The sequence below is a fragment of the Mercenaria mercenaria genome, chromosome 1 (genome assembly GCF_021730395.1).
Source record: "Mercenaria mercenaria strain notata chromosome 1, MADL_Memer_1, whole genome shotgun sequence".
Taxonomy (NCBI): Eukaryota; Metazoa; Mollusca; class Bivalvia; order Venerida; family Veneridae; genus Mercenaria; species Mercenaria mercenaria.
The window spans coordinates 39,996,259-40,020,414 of NC_069361.1; the positions used below are offsets into that span (position 1 = coordinate 39,996,259).

Consider the following 24,156-nt stretch of genomic DNA (forward strand, 5'->3'; position numbering starts at 1 on the left):
TTCACAGTTTTAAAGCTAACTTTGGCTTAGTATATTTAAGAAGAATATTGATATATCTCAAAATGATAAGTAAGTTTAATAAATATGATAAAAACCTGTTCAAATACCAACATATATCAAATTAAAGAAAGAGCTGAATACGGGCTGTGTATCAAATGAATAAGGGTGTGATAAGAGTCTTTTATGTAGAGAAGTGCTTTTTAAAAGATTTTCCTTGTTACAATTATCGTCTGTATATGAAAAGGTTTCTTGCTTTTGTGACTTATTCAGATCGCATATTAAAATGAGTATTTGTTTGCTTTGATATATTTGTTATAAATTATTTAACTGATTTACTATATATTAATATTTTTCTTTAGTATGGTATGCAAATATTGAACTCAGTTGAAATCTGTTTTATTATATATATGCTATATAATGACTGAATCTCATTACTCTGAAATGAAGGTACGCTGCATAAGTTTGTCTATGTGATATGACTACGGTCAAACTTTGCTTATGAAACAGAAATATTGAAATAATTACAATTGTATCTTTTGCTTGACCTTCACTTTTTTATAGGTGTGACGTCATTGTGCAAAGATTCATGAATAGCGAATATGCATTTGTTAAAGCGGGATCAGTTGACCTATTTTAGAAATAAATAAACATAATAAATTAAAAAAATCCTTTAATTGATTTTGTCTCATGTATTCTAATCAAACTTGATTTGTAACATCTTTATTAGGCCCGCAGCCAACTTTGTTCAGCTGGGACATTTAACCCCTTTTAGGGGCTGCTGGAGCTAAAACTATAAATGCCTTTATACAGCGTCTCATGAACAGCTTGGTGGATCTTTGTCATACTTGGTCTGGAGCATCATTATAAGGTCCTCTTCCAAATTTATTTATATAGGAACTTGGGCCCTATTAGGGACCACTATAGCTAAAAGTAGATATGCATTTCTTCGCATTAACCACTAAAATGTAATGGATTTGTATCAAACTCGATGTGTAACAATATCGTAAGGTCTCCTGCTATTTTGTTACAAATGGGGATAGGGACCAATTTAGCTAAAAATATAAACACGTTTAATGACCTCTTCTCATGAACCGCTTCATGAATCTTCATCAAACTACTGCTGTAATTATTCGTCTAAGGATAAACGAAACAAAATTGCAACCCTACGAAACCTTTGCGAAAAATTAAAAGAGAACCATTTAAATTGTTAAAGTGCGGTATTTAGTTTTGCAATTTGAAAAATGTTAGATGAAAGATGAATGTTAGATGAAAAATTCATAAACTTCTTTCCTTATTACAATTCGCCGACCATCATTTTTAATGATATTTCTTGTTGCCTATAGCCCTACTTCATTTTTTCTGAATATATTTCTAACAATGTTCCATATACTTTGTAAAAAATACACTGTTGTAAGTTTACTCTAGAAAGGCATTAGTGTTGTTTGTTTACATCAAGAACTGTTTTTCTTTTTAGGTCAGCATGTCAATGAAATACAATGTTTTTGCCTTCTAAACAAGTTTGTAGCTATCTTGCATCACGCATTCTATCCATTTATTTCTTCGTATTTTCTGCATAAGCTCAATATTGTGACATGCCAAGTAGAGCTGAAGTGAATTATTGTCAGTGTGATAATAAGAGTGGCATGTCAAACATCTGTTAATTAAAATTACAATTAGTGTTCTTTCAGTCATTTGAAAACTCAGTACAAAAATAAAATGTCAAAACTGGCACCAGTGTAACAACCAATACAGAACGAAAGCATTTAATTTAATGATGGTATGTTAGTTCACAGGAAAGCCACTGAATTCGGAACGGCTTTGGTATCTTCGCTGTTGAAAGTTAGTAGTGAACAGATAAAGATATTCTTTAAGAACTTACTTATATAATAGTTATGATGGATTTTTTTTTGTTATACTGATACAGTTATTGTCAATGTTGTTAGTGGAAAAGAAATGTTCGGATGTTCGGATGAAATAAATCAGGCGGGCAAAATAAATCTCTTTCTGTTTAAATGCTGCATATGTAGTTTAAAAAATCGTTTTTATATTCATTTGTAAAATAAAAGGGAATTTAAAAACTGAATTAAAAGTATAATTTAGACTAATTTCGCATCAGTACTCATGCGGGTCGTTCACATGAATATACTGAAGTAGATATTAGGATATTATTTTGCTTGGTTGCATTCTTTGCTTCCAAAGAATCTTCTTTTAGATTTAATTAACCGTCACAATGCCGTGGGGCTCGTACCCTGATTCACTATTGTTGTATTTCCCGGTTCTTTGGGATAATGGTGAATCCATTCAATATCTGTGTAATAGAATTCCGCCTAATCCGGTGCTACGGGGTGTGAGGGGTGCTACACATTTCATTTCACCTTTGCTTGGTTGCAAAGGATATTCGTAAAGATTTTATTCATTATCCTCTACTTGAATTTAAGAATCACAAGTACTGAACAAATCTACTAATTGTGTGATATTTTGTGTTTTGGACATGAACTAAAATTTACGTGTATGTATGAGTTTGCACATGTTGGTACTATAAAGATATATAAAAAAAAATAAGAAATCTTATAATGCTTTCTAATTGTCAGTGTATTGATTTGCTGATCAGGACATTGTTGTTGAAAAACTGTTATTACCCTAACATTTCCGGGATTGACACGAATGATGTTTACTTGTCTCATTTCGAGCAAGCTCTTTACCAGAAAAGCGTTTTTATATCTAAAATTGACTTCCTTTCTAAAGGCTTTGACACTTTCCATTTAAATTCCGTCCTCAAAGGAACTTTTGATTGCCTATACGTTTAAGTTCCTATCGATTATTTTAATTTCACATCTTTACAACATCAAAAAAGCTATTGCGTTGTTTAATTTCAAAGGCATGCTCAGATTCTAACTAGTTGTAGGATGCCTTAGATTTTTATAGATGTCCTAACATTTACTTCAATGTCATTCATGGCTATTGGTTTTCCGTCAAGGATCCATTCATTTCTCTGTTTGCAAGCATTTCTCACTGACAAAAATGATATTTGTTTCATCCAGGAACAGTATTATGATAAGATATAAAAAAATTTATACCCGCTCACACTGTTTCTTGAGCCCAATATTTCTAGAATATATTACACTGTACCTTTTGTTATGTATACAGTTAATTTATAATTGATTGCTCTTCATTTTGTGATTATGTGAAACATGTATGTTTTTGGTGTTTGAACTAAAATGAATTTCGCCTCAACTTACAGATTTTTTTATTGCTGTAAATGGGCTGGCAAAATGATGTATGGTTAAACAATTTTATCTTTACATGTAGATGACGGAAATAATTTTACCAGAGGCGGCATATTTTCGAAGCCATTCAAATATCTACGGACTGCTTTCTCCGTTATGCGTCAGTTAATTCCGTTAATTCATTTTGTCATTATGATAGAGAATTCATGTACATTTCGATTTGATCACATGTCAAGATTATCGTATCAATCAAGCAGTCCTGGAATAACAGGGAATATCTTCCAATGTACAAAGTAAGCCCCGGGGATTACTAAAATGACTTTCAGAGCCTAAGGATACACGAACTTGTTGATAGTGCCAAATACCAGTCTTTCTTGTTTGACATATATATGCTAATGGCTTTCTACAATCCGGTCATCCTATGGCTGTTTCAGTCAGTTGGTCAGTCTAATAACAAAACAAAAACACCCTAGGCCATACCAAATTGATTAATAGTTCTTCGGAAAATTTTCAAAAAAAATAGGAGCGGGCGAGCGAAATTTTTATTTTATTTTTTTTTTCTCAATTTTGATTTTTTCAGAGGCGGGTAGATTTTACATGGAGCGAGCGGGCTTTTTTTATTTTTTTTCCCCAGCTTGGACCTTTGAGGAGGCGGTTATGATTATACATAAAGTTAACATTTCTTTAGAAATAACACAGAAATCAAACATTTACAGTGTGGGTATCACAGTATATAGCTTTTCTATATGTTTTAAAGACTACATGAATGATTTTGCAAATAAATTCTTGCCAAAACTCACTGAATCACTTTTTTTTATTTTGTAATTATAATTACTAAGGGATGAGTGTCTTATTTTTAATTTTGATTTTTCTACATTAATCTGAAGGCGTGCCTATTTAACGGCACATGATGAGGAATATTTAAGACAAAACAGGCACATGTGTGGAATAACATTTCTTCTGAAACACAGTTAGATGGCTTTGACACATGAACAAATTTGTGCCCTAGTGGAACTCCAACCCATAGAGGTGAGGGGAAGTAATAAACCACTTGACCAGTGAGACCAAAGGGGGTTGGGCAGACAGATGCTTTGACATTGCTCAAATCCCTTTGGAATAATTCTTAACAGATCAGGCTAGCTTAAGTTTTTGTGGTAGAGATTCATTTCAGGCAAAAATGATAACAGACGGTCAAAGAATGATCCCAATATGGCCACCCTTAAAAGTGGTTTGTTGTGCTTTGACTGAACATGAAATTTAGAGTTGGAGGGGGGGGGGTCTGTTTTTTTTCAGTTTCTTTCGTTCGATCAATTTACAGCCAATTAATATATCCTGGTGTCATGTGTACAAACAGGCAAAATTGGGGTTACAAAAGGACAGATTTTGTTAGAAATTATTTTCATATCAACACTACATATTTGAAAAGCTAAACAATTTTTAAATTGAACAAATGCGTTTTGATTGAATATCTGACTGCTGTACTAAAAAAGTTACGTTCAAAAAGATTTGGGCCGAGACAATGTGATAGGTCGGTCAGGATCTGTGAACAAATATTTTTTTAAGATAGTAGTTGGCCTCAGCTTTGGGCTCTAGATATAACATGCTGAACTAAACAACTGATAACAAATGGTTTGAAAACTTTATATCTGAACAATATTTCCAAATACTTTTAACTGCATCCCCGTGCACGTCTTACAAGTCGGGCTTCGTTCTTTTCACTGTATTGAACAAAAGTAGAATGTGCCTACTTCATTACCTACCGGCACATCGAAGGCCATGTGTGGCACTAGCACAGACACTCCAGATTTAAAACAAATGATGAACAACACCATAATTCCTGACTTTTTGAGTTTGGGACATCAGCTACATGTATTATGGACGTATGAAATCCGATCAATATCACTTTGACGCATTAAAACAGCGATAAAACCTGTTTTGCCGTTATTATTCCGGACCGCGTAATCGGAAAAAAAAATTTTTTTTCGGAGATTTTTATGTACGTGCGGGCGGGTGATTTTTATTTTTTTTTCTCGGGAATGAAATTATTGATGCGGTAGTTCCGACGAACGACATATCAATTTGGTATGGCCCTACAGAAATGATAAATAAATTCACCATGATGAATTCATATTTTCCAATACGATGTGCTTTCATTTGTAAATTACTCGTTACATTAAAAGTAACCTTCTTTCGACTTGTAATATAATGATCAACTCTAGATTTTACGCGAAAAAGTACAACCATTCAGTCCTAACTCGTTTAGACGGTCTGTTCATCTCTTGTGTTTCACAAATACATATTTCCTAATTATACTTGGAATCATTAATGTTCGCGGGGGACTTATATTCGTGGAGTTCTTGTTTGAATCCGCAACATGAAATTTCAACCAAAAGCTTAAATGTGCTATTTATTTCATATTCAAAATTAGAAATCAATGAATTCATATTCCCACGAAATAGCCGTTTTGGTCCAGACCACGAAATATCGTGCCTCCGAAATGATATGATTTCACAATAACACATATCCTTAAACTTTTATGTCTCCAAACGTTTGTATTTTAAAATGAAAAACTAATTTTATACAACTATTATGTTTTCTCAAACATACACCAAACATATAAGTATATGATGGAATTTTGCATGTAAAATGTAAGTTCTCATTTTAGAAGCACTATGTGTGTATATGGTAACGTAAAATAAAATTCTTGATTTTTTTTTAAGTTACAAAAGAACTTAAGCTCTACATTTACAATAATTCAGTCATTGAAATCGTTTCAAATATCCAGATATACATATAGCTTTCCAGTATCGTAGCTTAAAGAACACCGATTTTAATTTAAGAACGTATTTCTCAGACGACACAGTTATAGCGACGCATGAAGACCAACACGTTTTAAAACGCCTCTCGTGGAGTAGAAGTCTTTCAGAATTTACCTTTTTAGTACAATTTTACAATAGCGTATTGTATACAAGCGCAGGGAAGCTATCTAATTTAAGAAATTATAGCCCAAGGGAGATATCGGAAAACGTTTAGAAAGTAATTTTGTTGCGACTAGTGAGAAGAGATTGAATATATGTAATTGTCTACAAAGAGATGTCAAGTCTGTATTTAGATAATTCAAGGATGGAAAATTCATCATCCCTTGTGGTGATCGTCTTGGCATATGAGATTTAAAATCTACGCCAGACACTGAATATATAATTACTAGGCAAGACACCGACTTGAGGACATCATCATCCTTTTGGATTGTACCTATAATGATTCGTATTAACAGAGATGGTCTCAACACAGTTTTTCAAATTATAAAAGAATAGATCAAAATGTTTTTCCATCCTACCACGTACATCAAAATCCTCCGTCGACTAATAAGCTGATTATCAGTTTAAACGTGACCTGGATGTGGACACTGATGACACATTATACCTCTGCTCGTCGTTGATTCGACGTGTAACAAAATTGAGTGTTATATCCAAGGGGCACAACAATGTTACGCAGCTCCCTAGAACAGCAACCTTCGGCACTGTATATATAGAAAAAATTCTACCACTTACGTTAGATTAAAAGACAGAGTAAGACAGTTAGACAACGATGCCTATATCTAAATAACAATCGTCATTACTTGAGCAATGACGATGGAGAAAGCGGCTATCGTAATTCTGATTTAGTTTTAAAATTCAATAGTAATTTAAAAACACTTCTGTGAGAAGGTTTTTCCAAACCCGTTTTTTATGGGGATGTGGTTTACAAAGTTCGTAAGATCTTGGGTCATGGTAATTTTCCAAATGTATTTGGTAAAATTATAAAACGTTTTATTAAAAGAGGTTACGACCCAACTGTTTTGAGACAAACAGCATGTTTAGTGTTCAACCCGTTTACAGTTGGACACTACGCTTCCCTCTTTGATTGTGTCTCACGGAAGAGGGGGAGGACTCTATGATAAGCAGTTTTTAAATCCTACCAGGACTGAACTGTTTTGATATCTGTCTTCTGGCCTGTTTCGTCGGGCCCTTAACGGTGTTTCTCTTGTTGCTCTGTCTTCCGAAAAGGCATTGAGTACATACGTTTTTGGTTCTAAAGGTTTTCGTTTTATATATTTATACACAAGCATTTTTGTGTTTTACATGCCATGCCTTTTCGTTTCCATAACGTGTGTCAGAGATTCACCTGGAGGGGATTACTTTTATTTACACTGTCCCGTGTCTTTGGAACATGGTGGAGGTAAGAGTGAGGTTGGGTGCGCACCATAAACCGGTTTAAGCTCCCCAGTGGTGTTTTTGCCACTGACCGTTCCAAGGCGGTGTCCCACTGTGTTCCTTTGTTTGTTCGTTTTGTCCTCATGTGTTGGCTTTGTGTGTGTGTGTGTGTGTGTGTGTGTGTGTGTGTGTGTGTGGTGTGCACGTCTGATTTCGTTTTGGGGAGGCTGCGTTTTTGGTACGTGACATTCCCTGTTTGATATTTGTCTTTGTTTTTTTCCACTGTCCTTTATAACGACTCAAATTATGTACAATATACAATACAAAATGAACTTAATGGAACTGAAACAACGTTTGAACAGACAGTGTGAATAGTAAACATACTATTACTTATTTGGCAACAGTTGCAGTAAAATAAGTCTGGTATAACACCTCCGTCAGAATATAGTTTGCAAACATTTATTCGCCTAAATGTGTACAAGAAATAAACTGTTTTGGCTTACCACATCTAAGTGATATTATTAAGAACCACTTGATGAAGTGTTAAGCTAGGTAGTGCGTACCATAAACATTAAAATGACGTTATTGACATTCCGAACCCACAATACAATATACATAATATACATTCCGCCGCAAAGTAGATTTCCTAGGGTAAATTACTAAGCTAATGATTGGGGCAATTTAACTCTCATAATTATGTACCATTTTGCTGATTCCAATGACGTTTTGCACGGGGCATTGTGTAAACAGTTATGTAAGATACGTATAGAGATGCATGGCAGTATGTCCTTTAAGAGGACGTTGAAATATTAATTACTTTTAAAGGCCATTTGCATTTGATACAGGAAATAAGATTGAGACAAGCATGCAGACAGACAGACTGAGAGAAAGAGAGGGGTGGGCTTGATTGAATTGATATTATTTATGCGCTCTATATATCATATTCCCCTTAGATCTGATTTCTTTAATTATGTGCTTAAGGAGTACCTTGGATATTTTAAAAACAAGACCAACTTCAAACTGATTGTTAGTCGGTTGGGAGTAAAATGAATAGTCACAAAAAGCTTTAAAGGAAATTGTGCGTATGTTTCCGATATTGTAAGCGGTGACTTAATATCAATAAACTCTTTAATTTTACACAAGTATGTTTTCAGAGATTCTGTTTTGTCAGCACAGCAATCATTGTGTTTGCCTCCATGCAATCATTTTCACGTTATCATCAACGTTTGTAAAGATTTTTAGTTTTGCAACTTGTTTTTGTTTTAACATTGTCTATTAGTTATTTATAAAGATGCTTTTAGAAGTAAGAAATGGAAAGATGGAAGATTAAAACTAGCGTGAAACACGCACAAAATGCATTTGTTCCATCTCTGAAATCTATCTGTCTAAAAAGCCTAAATGAGTGCACAAAGGATTCATAATTCTTTGTTATATGAATATTGCGATATTTATCACCAGAGCAATGAAGTATCAATGTTTTTATTAAGGCTTTTTACAGGTAGAGCCTCGAGTCTATGGATTGATATTCACGATATTGAAACTACTAGTGTAACCTTGTTTATGAAATATTTCCCGTTTTGTAAGAAATTATATAGCGAATGTATAGCTACTGTTCCTCCATGTAGTTATATAAGTGTAATATAGATTATTGCAAATAAAATGCTTATACACTGTACATCTATATGTTTGCTTTCAGTTATAAGTTTACCCCCGATAGGGAGATGGATGTCGATGTTCGTTAATCGTTAAAAGCTATGACAGTTTAATACTTCTACATAAATACAATGGCACACGGAGAAGACCCATTAAGGATTTTTTTTTTGTACGTTAGAGACTTGAGATTCCGCATGATTAATTCAATGTATTGATTAACTGAATCATTAATACCAGTGTCAAATTGAACGCAGTTCCTGCTTTCAGTTATATTCAACAGGACTATTACTTACGTCAAAGAAGTATAAAATACAATTTATTTTTAATGTTCTTTGCTTACGTTTACGCTATTGGAGCTCTTCACATTTTGACACCTTTGGTATTATTCTTTGTACAATGCCGTATAACTAATTGCAACACAACTTGTTTTAATGCAAAACTTGTCAAAAAAAAAATAAATTGCATGTTTTGAGTCATAATGCACTCCATGGTCAGAACATATCAGATTTTACGGAGCATGTTAAACATTAAAACAGTAATAATCAATTAGGACAAAACTTTACCTTTTTGTTGTTACAATAACTGTTTTGCAATCATTTGATAAACATTCAAATTAATCAACATTTCAACTTCACCGGCATGGTGACTAGGTGCCAAAAAAAGTGGTACACCGCTGATTAATTACACTATTTTTGTCAAAGTAAATGTACTCACATTCTCTATGTTGACTTTTTTTTTTATAAAATTTAATGTAGAAATACAAGATTACCGTTTAACATAGATGTCCCACGTCGTTTTATCATTGTATAAAACTATCACCAGTCCAAGTAAAAAAAAAGATCGTAAATCACTACAAAGTTTTATTGTTGAAACGCAACATATTATGTGCATTAATTATATCAGTATTCTTTAACAACTCTGATGGTGATCTTACTCAATTTACAGGAAAGGGACTGGACTGTACATTAACTAGATTAATTTGGTGCACATTTTGTGGAGTTGTTCGTAATTCTGGATACTAGAGACTGAAGGTAAGCATTGCATTTGGGCCTGAAACGATTTAAAAGGTTATAAGAAGAACTGCATGATGATTGTATGATTCTTTATTTTCTTATTGATGTTAATATTTCTCTTGTTGTGCCCGTAAATATGTCCCAAATCCTACTAAACTCCCATTAATACACGTGTTGCAGAACATATAATACCAACCCGATTGTCTCTATTGGCGTATTTATCACGCAAACGTCTTATCCAAAAAGTTCGTAAGGATAGAAAAATCAAACAACTTTTATAGCGTATTTTGCATTTATTTATCAAGCACGGTGTAACTTGAATTTCTTCTGTCGCTTAGCTGGTTCTTATTATTTGTATTATATAACACTAACAGCGACAAGACTTGATATGGCACTTTTCTCCTGAGACTTGCGCATATATGCGTAGGATATGCTGAAGGCGACTACCCCTAATATGTCTGTTATATATAATAATTTTTGCTTGATCGATCGTCAAATATTAATTGAATATCATCATTCTCTGCGGAAATCTCACGCACAAGCGCCATTATGGAATGCTATTCAGCAAGATGTTTTATTGCCTCTATTTATTTTCTATGAGATCTCAGAGCCATTTATACACGCATTCGATGCAGGAACATGATTACTTCTATTGTTTTGCATTATATAAATAATTCTTTTTCATTTCGTCTGTAAGTCTGTTTAAAACTCAATTAACAAACACCGTGTGGTCTCCTAACTATAATAAAGCCCGCATGGCTTCTTGTTGCGATAAATTTTATTTGCAATGTAATTAGCTTACTATGGCGTTCCATTTTATAACAGGTTAAGCCAATATGGTGCAGCTTTAATCTAAAATCTCCGTGGAAATACGAGATAATGTTAATTGCAATGAAATTACTGTCAATACAGTCTAATGATGTTGGTGTCTCTGTTAAATTTTAATTCCCCTGGAAGGGACTATAGGAATGCCCTGCGTCCGTCCGTCCGTCCCTCCCTCCGCAAATCTTGATCCTGTAATTTCTCAAAAAGTACTCAAGCTAGGTTCAGAAAACTATGTGAATACAGGGTTATATGTAGATTATGCACGTTCATGACTTATGCTTGTAGGTCAAAGTTCTAGGCTAGGGCACTATTGAAGGTCGAGTAAAATTGTTGCCGCTCCATAACATTTATATGCATTGATGGATTATCTTAGTGCTACACAGAGATGTTCCCCATGGTGGGACAATGTGTCAGCATATGACCTATGCTTGTCGGGCAAAAGCCAATGCCACTATTGAAAGTTTTCCACCAGTAGGATATTTCTGTAGTGCCACTGCAATACTCGATCAGTTATTTTGTTCCTTTGTATTTTGAAAAAGAAAGAATTCCCGTAGCTCATAACCTAGACTAGTTCCTAGACTATGATATATATTTTCTATTTTCATTTTTAGTTATGAATGTAGACTGTCTATACCCTTTGTCTAATATTATGATCAGCTTAGAATCTGTTCTTTGAGAAAATTGGTATAATAGACTAGCGTTTGTAGCCATGATATGAAAGAAATATTACTTAAATCAGAAACTTTGACTTATTATTTATTATCAGTGTAGTAGCGTGTCTTAACCAGATGGCTATGTAATTATATTCCTTAATTTTGTTTGAACTAGGTCACTTTAGTCTGGCCAATTTGTTGAAATAAGACTGTTAAAATATTTATAGTAGTAACAAAATGACAAATTAATTTCATAGCTTATATATTTGATGATACACATCTTCAAAAGTCTCGGCGAAACAACATTCTGGCAAATAAATTTATCTGCAAAACCGTTTATATATCGACATAAATCCCCGGTTATGAGACGTGTTACTGTAAAAGCACATATTTTTGCTGAGTAAAAACTTCGCGAATTTGAAATTTTGAGTATGTTTGCGAGGTTAAATATTCGCGAAATTGTAAAAATGACATCCTAATTGAATTAGAAATATAATAATGGTGAATATTTACGCGAAGATTTTTTTGCGTGATGTAGGGCCTCGATAATATAGCGAAATTAAAACCCTCGCGAAAATTTCTGCTTTTACAGTAATTAATTGCAATACTTGGATGAGAAATACATGTAAATTTCAAGATTATCATGTCAGTCAGGTGTTGCGCAATAATAGCTTACAAATCCCCCTAATTATTGTGATGTGTAGCCGTGATAGCCCTTAATTTCCTGATAGAAGTGTGCTAATGAGATACTATATCCAATCATCTTTTAACTGTTTAATGTGTTCAACGACAGAAGCTAAACAATTTCCGCAACATAATATGTTAGTTATTTTATGCTTTTCAGTGGATTATCGAAATATTAGAGTGAAATATATCTGCTATTTTCACAGTAAAAAATATCAAAATTAATATATATTTCACTGAAACTAATAAATGGGTAAATTTAGTCAAAACATGAAATAGAAAGAAGATTTGTTTGTTTAACATGTAAGATCGAAATATATTTCAATCGTGAATACCATAATTTACATTTTCACTCGTGGATGCTCTACTCGTGAAAATCTTGCATAATGGTGTTCACTCGGTGAAAAATATTTTGATCTTACAATGAAACAAACAAATATCCTCTATACATGTATTTACCACCATACCCCCAGGTCCATTGTAAATGGGGGCAATATTGGAGTCAGGCATGTCCATCCATCCATCCATTGGTTCGTCCGTCCGTCTGTTTGTCGTATTCGTGTCCGCTCCATATAAAGGAGAAGATTTGCATCTATTATTAACGTAATCAAGACGACGTGCAAAGTGCACAACAGAGGTCACTAAATTCAAGGTCAAGTTCACACATGAAGCTAAAGGTCAGATAACTTAACATTCATCTTTTATTAACGTCATTAAAGCGACACTGTGTCTAGGGTCAATGTCAGATTTAGCGGTCAAAGGTTAAATAGGTCGAATTTTTGTCCGTTCTATATCTTCCTAACTTATGGAAGGATCATTTCATCAGGTTTAAGGTCAAGGTTACGCTTGAAGGTCAAAGGTCATGATCACAATATATTACTTACCCTGTATCAAAACGGCGTTTGGGGGTATTTCTTACCCATAGTGATAGCTCAAGTTGCGACTTTACGTACATATAGATCTGAAACATTTCCAGCTTTACCTACTTTATACCTAAACAAAATATTTCAATTATTCATGTTTGAAAATGCTGATGTCTGTATTTTTCACTTTGAGGAAACGAGTAGCTTTAGTGCAGTTTTTATATGGCAGGAGGATGAAAAGAATCACGAGACACGCACAAAATGCATTTGTTTTATCTCTTTTTATCTGTCGAAAAGCCTAATTGAGTAAACGCACGGCTAATAACTCTACACTACATGCATATTGCGGTATCTATCAACAGAACAGAGAAGTATCAAAGATATTAATGAGGATAATGTGAGGTAGAGCCTTTGTTTATCAAGTTTATGGATCATACACACGATATGGAAAATACTATTGCTTCCGTGTTTCAAAAATATATATGCGTCGCTCTGTGAGAAAAAGTATCGCGAGACCGGGCGTGACAAAATCCAAAGCAATATCTAGCTACTATGCCTCTTTCCAAAAAAGTCCACAGTGTGAAACAAGTTCGAAACAGTAACATGTATTCTCTCCAGAAAATTCAAGCTCGTCCTTGAAGAAACATTGTTTGACCTTTCTTAGAGTAGATAAACATATTCATCAAGGGAGAGACACCATGTGTAACAAGATGAGAATTATGCTAAAATACTGGTCCAAACGGAAGCTTTTTTGAAAGTTTAGGTGACGATTTTCATCGCATAATTTTATACAGGTAACATATGTTATAGCATTAACAAAGAGAACAAATTATACCTTTACTTTGAGCTATCATTTATCACCGATGGAAGCTCGTTAATAACTACGACAGTATTAAAATGATGTAACAATACAATATGCAAAATACCAATTACGGGATTTCAAAGTATCTTAGAGACTTAGCGCTTCTCTTAATTAATTGAGTCTGTTGATGAACAGAATTTTGAATATCATTTCCGAGGCCATTTAGTGTTGTTGCCTGAAGACTGGAACGTAGTTCTCATTGGAACGTTAAATACGTTCGCAGTTCAATGCGTTGCAAAACATCGGCAATGTCGTTTCTCTCTTCCGTAGCCAAGCTTTAGAAACGTCGAACTCGATCTTAATTAAAGCAAATTTGATATTTATAAGTATATTATTTCAACAGTAAGAGTTTGACGGAAGCAGGTCTGATTTTTAAGTACAACACTGAAAAAAGACCTAAAATTCTTTTCCGTAAATGTGCATTTGATATTATTTATCGTTCAATGCATTTTGTTTATATTGCCATATGACCACTCGAAGCAAAAACTTCATTTATTGCAAAAATAAGCTATAAAAGAAATGTCATCATTTGAGTCATAATACACTGTATGGTCATATAATATTTTACGGAGCATGTTAAACATTATAACATCAATGTTGCATTAGCTAAGGACAAACTTTATTGTTCTCGATTTTTAAGTAATGTTTTGCAATTATCTGATAAACAGTCAAGTTACCTTTAATTATCCGCTTTAAAGATGTGGCACACTGGTAATTGATCTCACATTCTCCATGCAGGCAAAGGTATATGTTTCTGCTGCTAAAGACAGTTCTGCGGATGTACCATAAAAGTAAAGCAGACTTTAAGTTTGTGTTTGCATTGTTTTAAAGATATACTTAGCGCATCTGGCCGTTTTTGTTAGTGGGAGTTCACATACTACTTTCAAATTGGTTAGTCACACTAGGTACAGATTTATCAGTTGTGTTTGATTTGAAATCTAACGTACACTGTTGTTTGTACATATATCGTGTTATATTACACGATTTCTTTTCTCTTTTTATTTTCTCAATTTATAGAAAGGAAATTGTATCTTTGTAAGCTACTGTAAAATGTAACTCTAAGGACTGAATGCTATTTCTTGTGCTAGCGCGATTCATGGATTTGCCGAAAGTCCTAATGTGGATTATACATAAACGCAAAAGAAATAACATTGAATCCTGAAATACATTGATTATACAAATGTCTTATTTGAAATTTAATTTTTCATCTGCAAATACCTAGAGAAACAATACAGGCATATACCTATATTCATTATTATTCTATGTAATTTTATTGATAAACATGTAGACATTTCAGCTGTCGCTTAAATATTACATTTGATTTATAATGTATATTACATGCATCAACAGCGTTAAGGCTTGATCTTAGCAGTGATAAATAGTGTTATGCTCATGGGACTAGTGCGTATATAAACTTGTTACATCAGTGACTACAACCCATATATTTCTTATTATGAGTTTGCTTGTTCAGTCGTCAAATACTCCGGTATTAAATTTTATTGAATATCATCATATCCTGTAAACGACCCTTGTAGATCTTACCTCTTTCACAAAGTATGCCGCTGTAGAATGATTCTACTCAACATGACAATCCATTGCATCTCTTTATTTCAATGAGATCCTGAGAAGAAAGATCCAGTTGTATACGCATTCGATACTCAGTCATGATTACTTCTATTGTTGTGCATCATATTCATTTCGTTTAAAGCTCCAGTAACAAAGAACATGTGGTCTCCTGACTATGATAACAATAATTGGCTGATTATAGTTTTCCCTTTTATACCAAGTTCAGCCACAATGCTTCTGAAATGTAATATCTCCTCTGCAATTTATACCTTGAAATAAGAGATATTGATGCAATGAGATAGTTGTAATAACATTCTTAAATATACTTCTACATTTGTTTATTTTATTATTCTCGTGTTTTCCGTTTTAAAGACTCCTGACGGCTTCGCAATGAATGATAATCCGTCAGTAACAGAAGCGCCAGCTATTAAGGGAAAAGTAATATGACGAATAAAATTCATATTGCTATGCATAAAGTGGGTGCTATAGGGTTGTATTACACACTGACAAAATATTGGTCATATCTCGGCTTCCCAGATTACTTCGAGCACGAACCTGTATAGAACCAGTGACCATCTGTAATGTAAACCAGCTGGATATCTTTTTTTTTAAATGTACATTTTTTAAAATTACTAAGTCTACATTTCTTGGTGTTGGAAGGGCGATTCAAAATCAGCGAGTCTGGCACGCACGGAGGACCATGCTTAATGTAAATGTTTACATTACATAATTTCTACTGCTTGGTACACTTATCAATGGGACCCGTAATATTGTAAAATCTGTTTAAATGTGTCCTAAATATTTCCTATATGGTCAAATATTATAAAAAAGTAGTTACAATTGTGTAAATTGGTTCTTTTGTAACACGTTTAACCTGATCTGTATATGCCTTTGCAATTACCTAATAATTGATATTCGTGTGTTCAAGTAATATGAAAACGAAAGGACAATTTTTCAAAGTACAAATTTCTGTTATATACAAAATGTGGTAACCAAAGCCAGGAATTGTATCCTCACGAGCAATTCTACACAGCATAGCAAAATCAAATCTAACTTGTCTGCCGGTTTTGCTACTGACAAAAACTCAAAGGAGACATTGAGCTAATTAGTCTTTTACTGAAACTAATTTTACAAAACATTAGTTGTATGACAATGTAGCAGTAAACTTAAGTAATACCCACTGTGCGACCGCTATTAAAGCAGATTGATGTGCAGTAGCATCAAAAGAAACCCTAATTTTATCGTCCTCTTTTTAAGTGCTTTCAGTGTTTTCTGTTGACTTGTTTACAGCTCGAACTAAATAAGTATCATCCAAAATGCTACAACGGCGCGATAAGAAGTGCATTTACGTTCTTTTTATTTGGCTCTAAGTCTGTTGTATCGGCATACTCTTGAATTGGTACTTTGATCGTGGCTAAAACTACGTCATGAATATGAGCGTGTCAGTGATTAATCAGTTCGGTTATTTACTGACTAAATACAATGATTGTTGCTATTTCAGTAAACATGACACGGTGACAAAGTAAGAAGATTTTTATTTCATTCTTGTTGACTGAAAACTCACTTTACCTTTGAGCCAAAAAACTGAAGAGTTGATTTCAATAAAGCGATAAAGATATGCATAATTTTACTTACAAAATCTATAACAAGAAGATACTTAAAAGTTGCGTATTTATATCTGGTTTAAAATATCAGCAATAACATGTGTTTGCATCTCATTATATTGTAATGGACGTGGAGTTTTTGTCATAAAATCGTTTTATCTCGTCGTTTTAAAGCAGTTTGCAAAAATACGTTTTTGCACATATTGCGACAATAAATTTCATTAACCTGAGATTACATTGCCATAAAAAGTCTCATTGAAAAGGAGATAAATTATCTTTATGTACGAACAATGAAAACATATGCTAAGACAGTTTGAAACAGAACAAAGGAACACTGTGCATATTTATCATTAATTTTATAAAAAAGACAATATTGTTACAGCTTGCAGTAGATGCAGTTTGAAAACAGATGTGTAATTAAAGTTCCTGTTATCTTAAAGTTTATCTTAAATGTAAAATACCATCCAGGAGCATGAAAGTATTTAACAGTCCTCTAGACAGAAAAAAAAATCTTAAACATAATGTGTAAATCGTGCAATTTATTCCAATTCATAAACATCACTGAAAAGTATTATACATAACTATAATTGCAGAAAAGGTGAAATATGGCATGAATGTTTTTATACATTTACCTTTACAGATTATTCAGGAATGTATCTTTGCGAAAACTGTTTCATTTCGCACATGCTGTTTCGTTCCAACGAGCATATACTTTCTGTATACAACTGCTTCTATATCATATGTTGCCTCCATCACTTTGTTGAATGTAGCAGTTGCACACTTATTATTCTTTTTACTTTTAACTCTTATACCAGAATGGTCAATAAAAATGGGTATTTTGTCTTCCTCTGGTTTGTACAGCACTTGATCGTACATGTAATATGCCTTCAAGCATGTTTAATACAAGTTAATATGTTTAGATACAAAGTCACTGAGCAACAGTTTGTCTACATCAGTATTTATCACTTTACGCCATAAAATAATTCTGTTCGAGTCCTGTATAAAATGCATGCTTATTTGTTCCTGGAAGAATCATCTTACGGCTATGCAATAGTCGTACGAGAATAAACGGATAGAGTCTGCTATTATTCTGCTTGGTTGTATTCTGTGCTTCTAAAGGATCTTTTTACATATTTTATTAACTATATTTATCACAACAGCAATCTTTCAGTGTCGTGTGGCGGCTGTAAAAAAGCCTCTCCGTACTTTGATTCAATATTGTTATATTTTCTGGTCCTTTGGGACCATGGAGTCCATTCAATATTTTTGTAACAGAATTCCTCTTAAGCCGGTGCTAGGGGGCGTGAAGGGTGTTGCACATTCCATTTACCTCTCATAAAGAGACTCAATCAAACCGAGTCTGCTATTATTCTGCTTAGTTGCATTCTATGCTTCTAAAGGATCATGTTGCATGTTTTATTCAACATAATATACTGAATGAGTTTAAATGCAGAACTATTGGTTTTGACGGCATTGAATACAGTATGTTAATGACTGAGTGGCAAAATAGTGTCCTCTAAGCTTTTTACTAAATGTGAATTAAAAACAATTTAAAAGCAACAAGCAACAAGCAGTATACTCCCATACACGCAAAGAATTCATTACATTATCATTTGGAATGGCATCATGTTTTCGATAATTTCTTAAGGTGTTGTATTGTTCTCCTTGAGAAACTGTTCACAAGTTCTTGATAACTGATTTTTATGTAATGTTTGAATGTTTGTTGGAAAGTTTCTTGGAACTCATTTGTCACTGTATGACTTTCATTTTTACCGGAGTCCCTACAAAACTTATATATATATATTAAAGAAATTCATAAAACCAGACGAAAATATTTTGAGTTTTTTATGACGAGATTTCAGTTGTTTGTTTTATTTCTGATTTTATACTTTTAAAATTAAAGGTAAAATTTGCAAGTTCAGTTAAGAGGAACTCACTTTGACATTGTATGAACATATGGGTATTATCATTATTGTGGTATTCCACTATGTACTTTTAAAATAAATTCATTTTTATTCCATCGTTTAGCAGCAGCATTATCCATTCAGGCTCGTCGGGCTTAATGAAGTATTTATGCTTTAACACAAGTACCTCTTGAGATACCGTATCTTTGGCAAACTTTACAACAGGTTGTTACAGCAACATAAACAATGAGCACTTTAATTGATAATTCAACTGAAGGGCTCTTCACAGTAAAAAGGTCAATGCAGAAATTTATCTTTATACGTTTGTTACACGTATGAAAGCCCAATTGTCGAAGATAATTGATATAGAAAATGCAACGATATATATGTATTCAACCAAGTAATACTATGAAAAACATGTCGATACTACAGTTAGTTCTGTTCGTACTGTTTGTGTTAATTTATCAAATATTGTATGCACGGGTGCATATTTATTTCCAGACAAATTGCACAACGTATTTGTGTTTCTTTCTATCATTCTTGAACATACGTGTCAATGCTGCATGCGTTAATGATATACCGTGAAATTCTGTTTATTGTTGATTAACACTAAGAAAGAATCAAAGCCTTGAGATGTCTGGTGGCTGCGGGTTTTGCTCGAGTTATTTTCATTTTAAATGCCAATCTATAAATATACATGTATAAGAAACAAATACCAATGTGCCTCATATCCAAGATAAACTCTGTCTGACCTTACATGAACATCTGGAAGTCAGTGATGTAACCATGGGCTGGAATACCTAATCATTGACAGATCTTATATAATCTAAATGGCCAGTGTGAATGGGTAGAGGATGGATAAGAACTGCTTGATCATTGATAATTCATCCGCATTGTTCATGAATTGGACTACTTTGTGTAGCACATAAAACATCCTTTGAATGTGTGATTTGGAATCAAATAAAAATGCAAAAGGGATTGCAGAAATCACTTAAACTTTGGTAGCGGGATATAAACCCGCAACCAAAATTTTAAAATACAGCATGTTAATTTAACACGGTCTATTGTAAAATACATAGGGGAGAGGGAGCGTTTAATGAAACAGTTTTAAAGTATTTCTTATTTCCATTGCATTGTGCATTGTAATTAAACTGCATAACATTGTAAAAATGTCTTTTACAAAAAAAATGTTAATGTAGTGTCTTTATTCAGTTGCAAACAATGGGTTACTTTTCTCTGTACTATGTAAATTAACTTAATAAAACATGTCAATAATACTACATTTCTTAGACATTCGGATTGCACGGAAATGTTTTTGTCTTTGATATTGTTCTAGGCTTAAATGCCTTTTTTGTTATCCTGTTATATTGTACGAATATACGTTGTCCAAAATGGCTACTTTGTAGGATATCAAATAACATGTTTATAGGGAATATTCACGTGTGTCTGTATTCATTTTTGTCCGATTGATTAGACCCTATGTTTAGATGTGCAATCAGACATGTTCAATGAAACCTTTGGGAATACGGTCAATATATCGCGTGTAGTTAAAATAAATGATCGGTGCAGTACAATCGTATCTAAAAACAAAAGCATTCTACATCAGTTTTTATCACTTTTCCGCTGCATTAAATCTCCCAGTGCTATGGAGTGGTCTATGAGTCGTTCGTGTGAATGTGCTTAATACAGAATGAGCAAAATTTATGAAAAAAATATTCAACTGAAGGTAACTTTTATCAATAGATGTGGCATACTTGCAAAACCATTCAAATAGCTACGGACATATTTTCTCCATTATATGTCAGTGTTAATTCAATATATTACCAGAAAGATGAAAACATGTAAATTTCGATTTGATCATATGTCAAGATTGTTGTGTCAGTCAAGCAGTTACCGGGAATATCTTCCGATGTAAAAAGTAATCCCCAAGGATAGTTGAAATGTGTTTCAGCGGCACTGACTTGATACGAACGTGATGATAGTTCCAAAACCAGACTTTTTCGCCTCTCGGTACTACCCTCAGTGGATGCTATAGCCAGTTCATCAATTCAGTTCGTCTGGACAAAAATAACAGAACATTCTAATAAAAGATATTTGGAAACAACATGATTACTTTAACTGATTCATTGTAAGGAAAACTCGCTCTCTGCTCTGACGTGCTTAAGGTACTGAATATTTTTTAGCCCATGCATCTTGCTAAAATTCTTTAATTTCGTTTTCTCAATGCATCTTTAAAGAATTTTAAAATTATCTTCTTTAAAACTTGTAGTACTATAATAATCAATTATCAGGATGAAACGGCCATAACGTAGCTGATTACAAACTCCTCATTTTCGTCATTTGACACACGTTAATCCGAAAATAACTGCACTATTCAAACAACACATGATTCATTTACCACGCGTGTATGCCTCCATGAATTAGAACAACAAAACTACATTAATGTAAATATTACGTTCCATGACTCGAATGTTTCAATACATATTTGAATTAAACCAGCGGGTGTTAAGTGCTGTGTGGCGCCTGTAAAAAGTCGCCACCACTTCGTCTCAGTGTTGTTATATTTTCTGGTTCTTCTTGATCATCGATTTCAAGTCATTTAGATTTGAAGATTGAATACTGCTTAAGCCGGTGCTAGGGGGCGTTGGCAGTGTTGCATTTTCCATTACTGTTCATGAACAGGCTCAGTCAAACTGAGTCTGCAATTTTCACTGTTTGCCTTGTTCTCGGTGCTTCCGAGGGATCTACTTTCCAGATTTTATTTACTCCACAACAGCGGGTGTTAAGTGCTGTGTAGCGGCCGTAAAAGTCACCCCGACTTCATCTCAGTGTTGTTATATTTTTGGTCCTTCGGGATCATTGATTTAAAGTCATTTAGATTTGAAGATTGAATACTGCTTAAGTAATTGCTATGTGTGTGTGGGGGGGGGGGGGGGGGGGGGGGGGGGGGGGGGTTGAGCAGTGTTGCATTTTCCATTACACTGCTCATGAACAGACTCAATCAAACTGAGTCTGCAATTTTCATTGTTTGCCTTGTTCTCGGTGCTTCCGAGGGATCTACTTTCTAGATTGTTTTTACTTACTAATGTCCTACGTGTTCAATGATAAAATCTTATTTAACTTGTGACATTCGTTTAAAGTAACGAGATAAGAACAAAGTCTATGGTGAGAAAACAATTTACAGTGGACATGGTCATGACAAATATTTAAACCAACAAGTTGATGAGTCTCTTTATCTGTACGTGGAGGATTTTGTTCACAAAATGTAACGGGGCCTCCGTGGCCGATGGTTAAAGTCGTTGATTTCAAATCAGTTGCCCCTCACCTATGTGGGTTCGAGCCTCACTCGTGACGTTGAATTCTTCATGCGAAGAAGTCATCCAGCTGGCTTACGGAGGCCGGTGGTTCTTCCCGGGTGCCCACTCGTGATGAAATAATGCACGGAGGGGCACCTTGGGTCTTCCTCCACCATCAAACCTTAAAAGTCATCATATGACCTGTACTTGTGTCGGTACGACGTTAAAGCCAACAAACACAATAACTGTTTGAAAGCAACAGTCAATAAACTTACGCAAGACAAGTATCCACTTTTATCAATTATAGCCTATGGGAGACATCGGAGAACATTTTATTTTGCAAAATAATTTTGTTGCGACTACTCAGGAGAGATTGAATAGTTACAATTGTCTACAAGAAGATGTCAAGCCTGTCTTCAGATAATTCAAGAATGGAAAATTCATTATCCCTTGTGGCGATGTTCTTGACATATGAGAGATTTGAACGTTTTCTATGCCATAGTTCTGAATACAGTAATTATTTCCTTGTACATTTCCATTAGGATATCTCTAGCCTGAAATGCACATTTAAGGTTCTTCCTTATTTTGATGGCTTTAACAAAATTTGCAACAGTATTTCAGTCAAAATGGTTCTTTGTCCTACAGTATTTCTGACTTTTTATCCGACGTTAGGGTCACGAATGAATTTAGGCCTCATTGTTTAAACACAAATCAACGTGCATCTTTACAAAACTTCTCTGCAATATAATATGACTTAGAAAAATAGAAAATTGTTGCATGTTTTGCACAGTAAAACGGTTCGGCTGATTTATTTCTTTGGTATGAAATTACAATATAGGGATTATTTTCCCCTTAAGTATATTAATTTTAGCTTGCTTCGTTAATCAGATGTGCAATGATACACCTCTTGGGAAGATGCATGTCGACCTGCCGGATGAATATAATACTGACCTCATACACTTGAGAGATATACCTTTACTGATCAATTTTATTTTCGTGATTGTGACATATGAAGCCTGTGAGAAATACATCTCTATTTAAGAAACAATGTATAGAAAAAAAAGTGCCTTAACGTTAGTAATACACGAAAAGAGGTTATACGTCCGCGGAATAATTTCACGAGGGCGTAGCCCGAGTGAATTATTCTGCCGACGTATAATTGACTTAGAGTGAATTAATTTAAGTAAAACATGATTTTTCTGTACATTATTTCGATTCCAATATGCCCTTTATCTAAAACAGGAGTAAAAATATTTTTAGCCCACCATCATCAGATGGTGGGCTATTCAAATCACTCTGCGTCCGTGGTCCGTCGTCCTTCCGTCCGTCCGTCCTTCCGTCCGTTAACAATTTCTCGTTATCGCATCTCCTCAGAAACTACCTTGGGGATTTTGACCAAACTTTGTCAGAATGATGTATTAGTACCCTAGTTGTGTCCCCCTGAATATCAGACTGGTTCAACAATTTTTTAGTAAGTTATGGCCCTTTGTTTATTTCTATAATTTACATAGTATTATATAGGGAAAAACTTTGAAAATCTTCTTGTCCAAAACCACAGAGCCTAGGGCTTTGATATCATCTAGTGGTCCTCTACCAAGATGATTCAAAATATTTCCTTGGGGTCTAATATGGCCCCGCCCCGGGGGTCACATGGTTTATATAGACTTATATAGGGAAAAACTTTGAAAAACCTCTTGTTCAAAACCACAGGGCCTAGGGCTTTGATATTTTGTATATGACATCATCTAGTGGTCTTCTACTAAGATTGTTCAAATTATCCCCCTAGGGTCAAATATGGCTCCGCCCCGGGGGT

At 34.1% G+C, this 24,156-nt stretch overlaps 1 protein-coding gene across 7 annotated transcripts in view; it reads left to right on the forward strand.

Moving 5' to 3' along the window:
* The window catches only part of LOC123541046 (uncharacterized), a 330,808-nt gene that overhangs the window by 142,530 nt on the left and 164,122 nt on the right, over window positions 1–24,156 (forward strand). For all 7 annotated transcript variants that reach the window (XM_053544988.1, XM_053545004.1, XM_045326409.2 and 4 more), the window contains one exon: window positions 10,019–10,104. The gene's annotated coding sequence lies outside the window, so the exon portion shown is untranslated. The remainder of the gene's footprint in view (window positions 1–10,018; window positions 10,105–24,156) is intronic.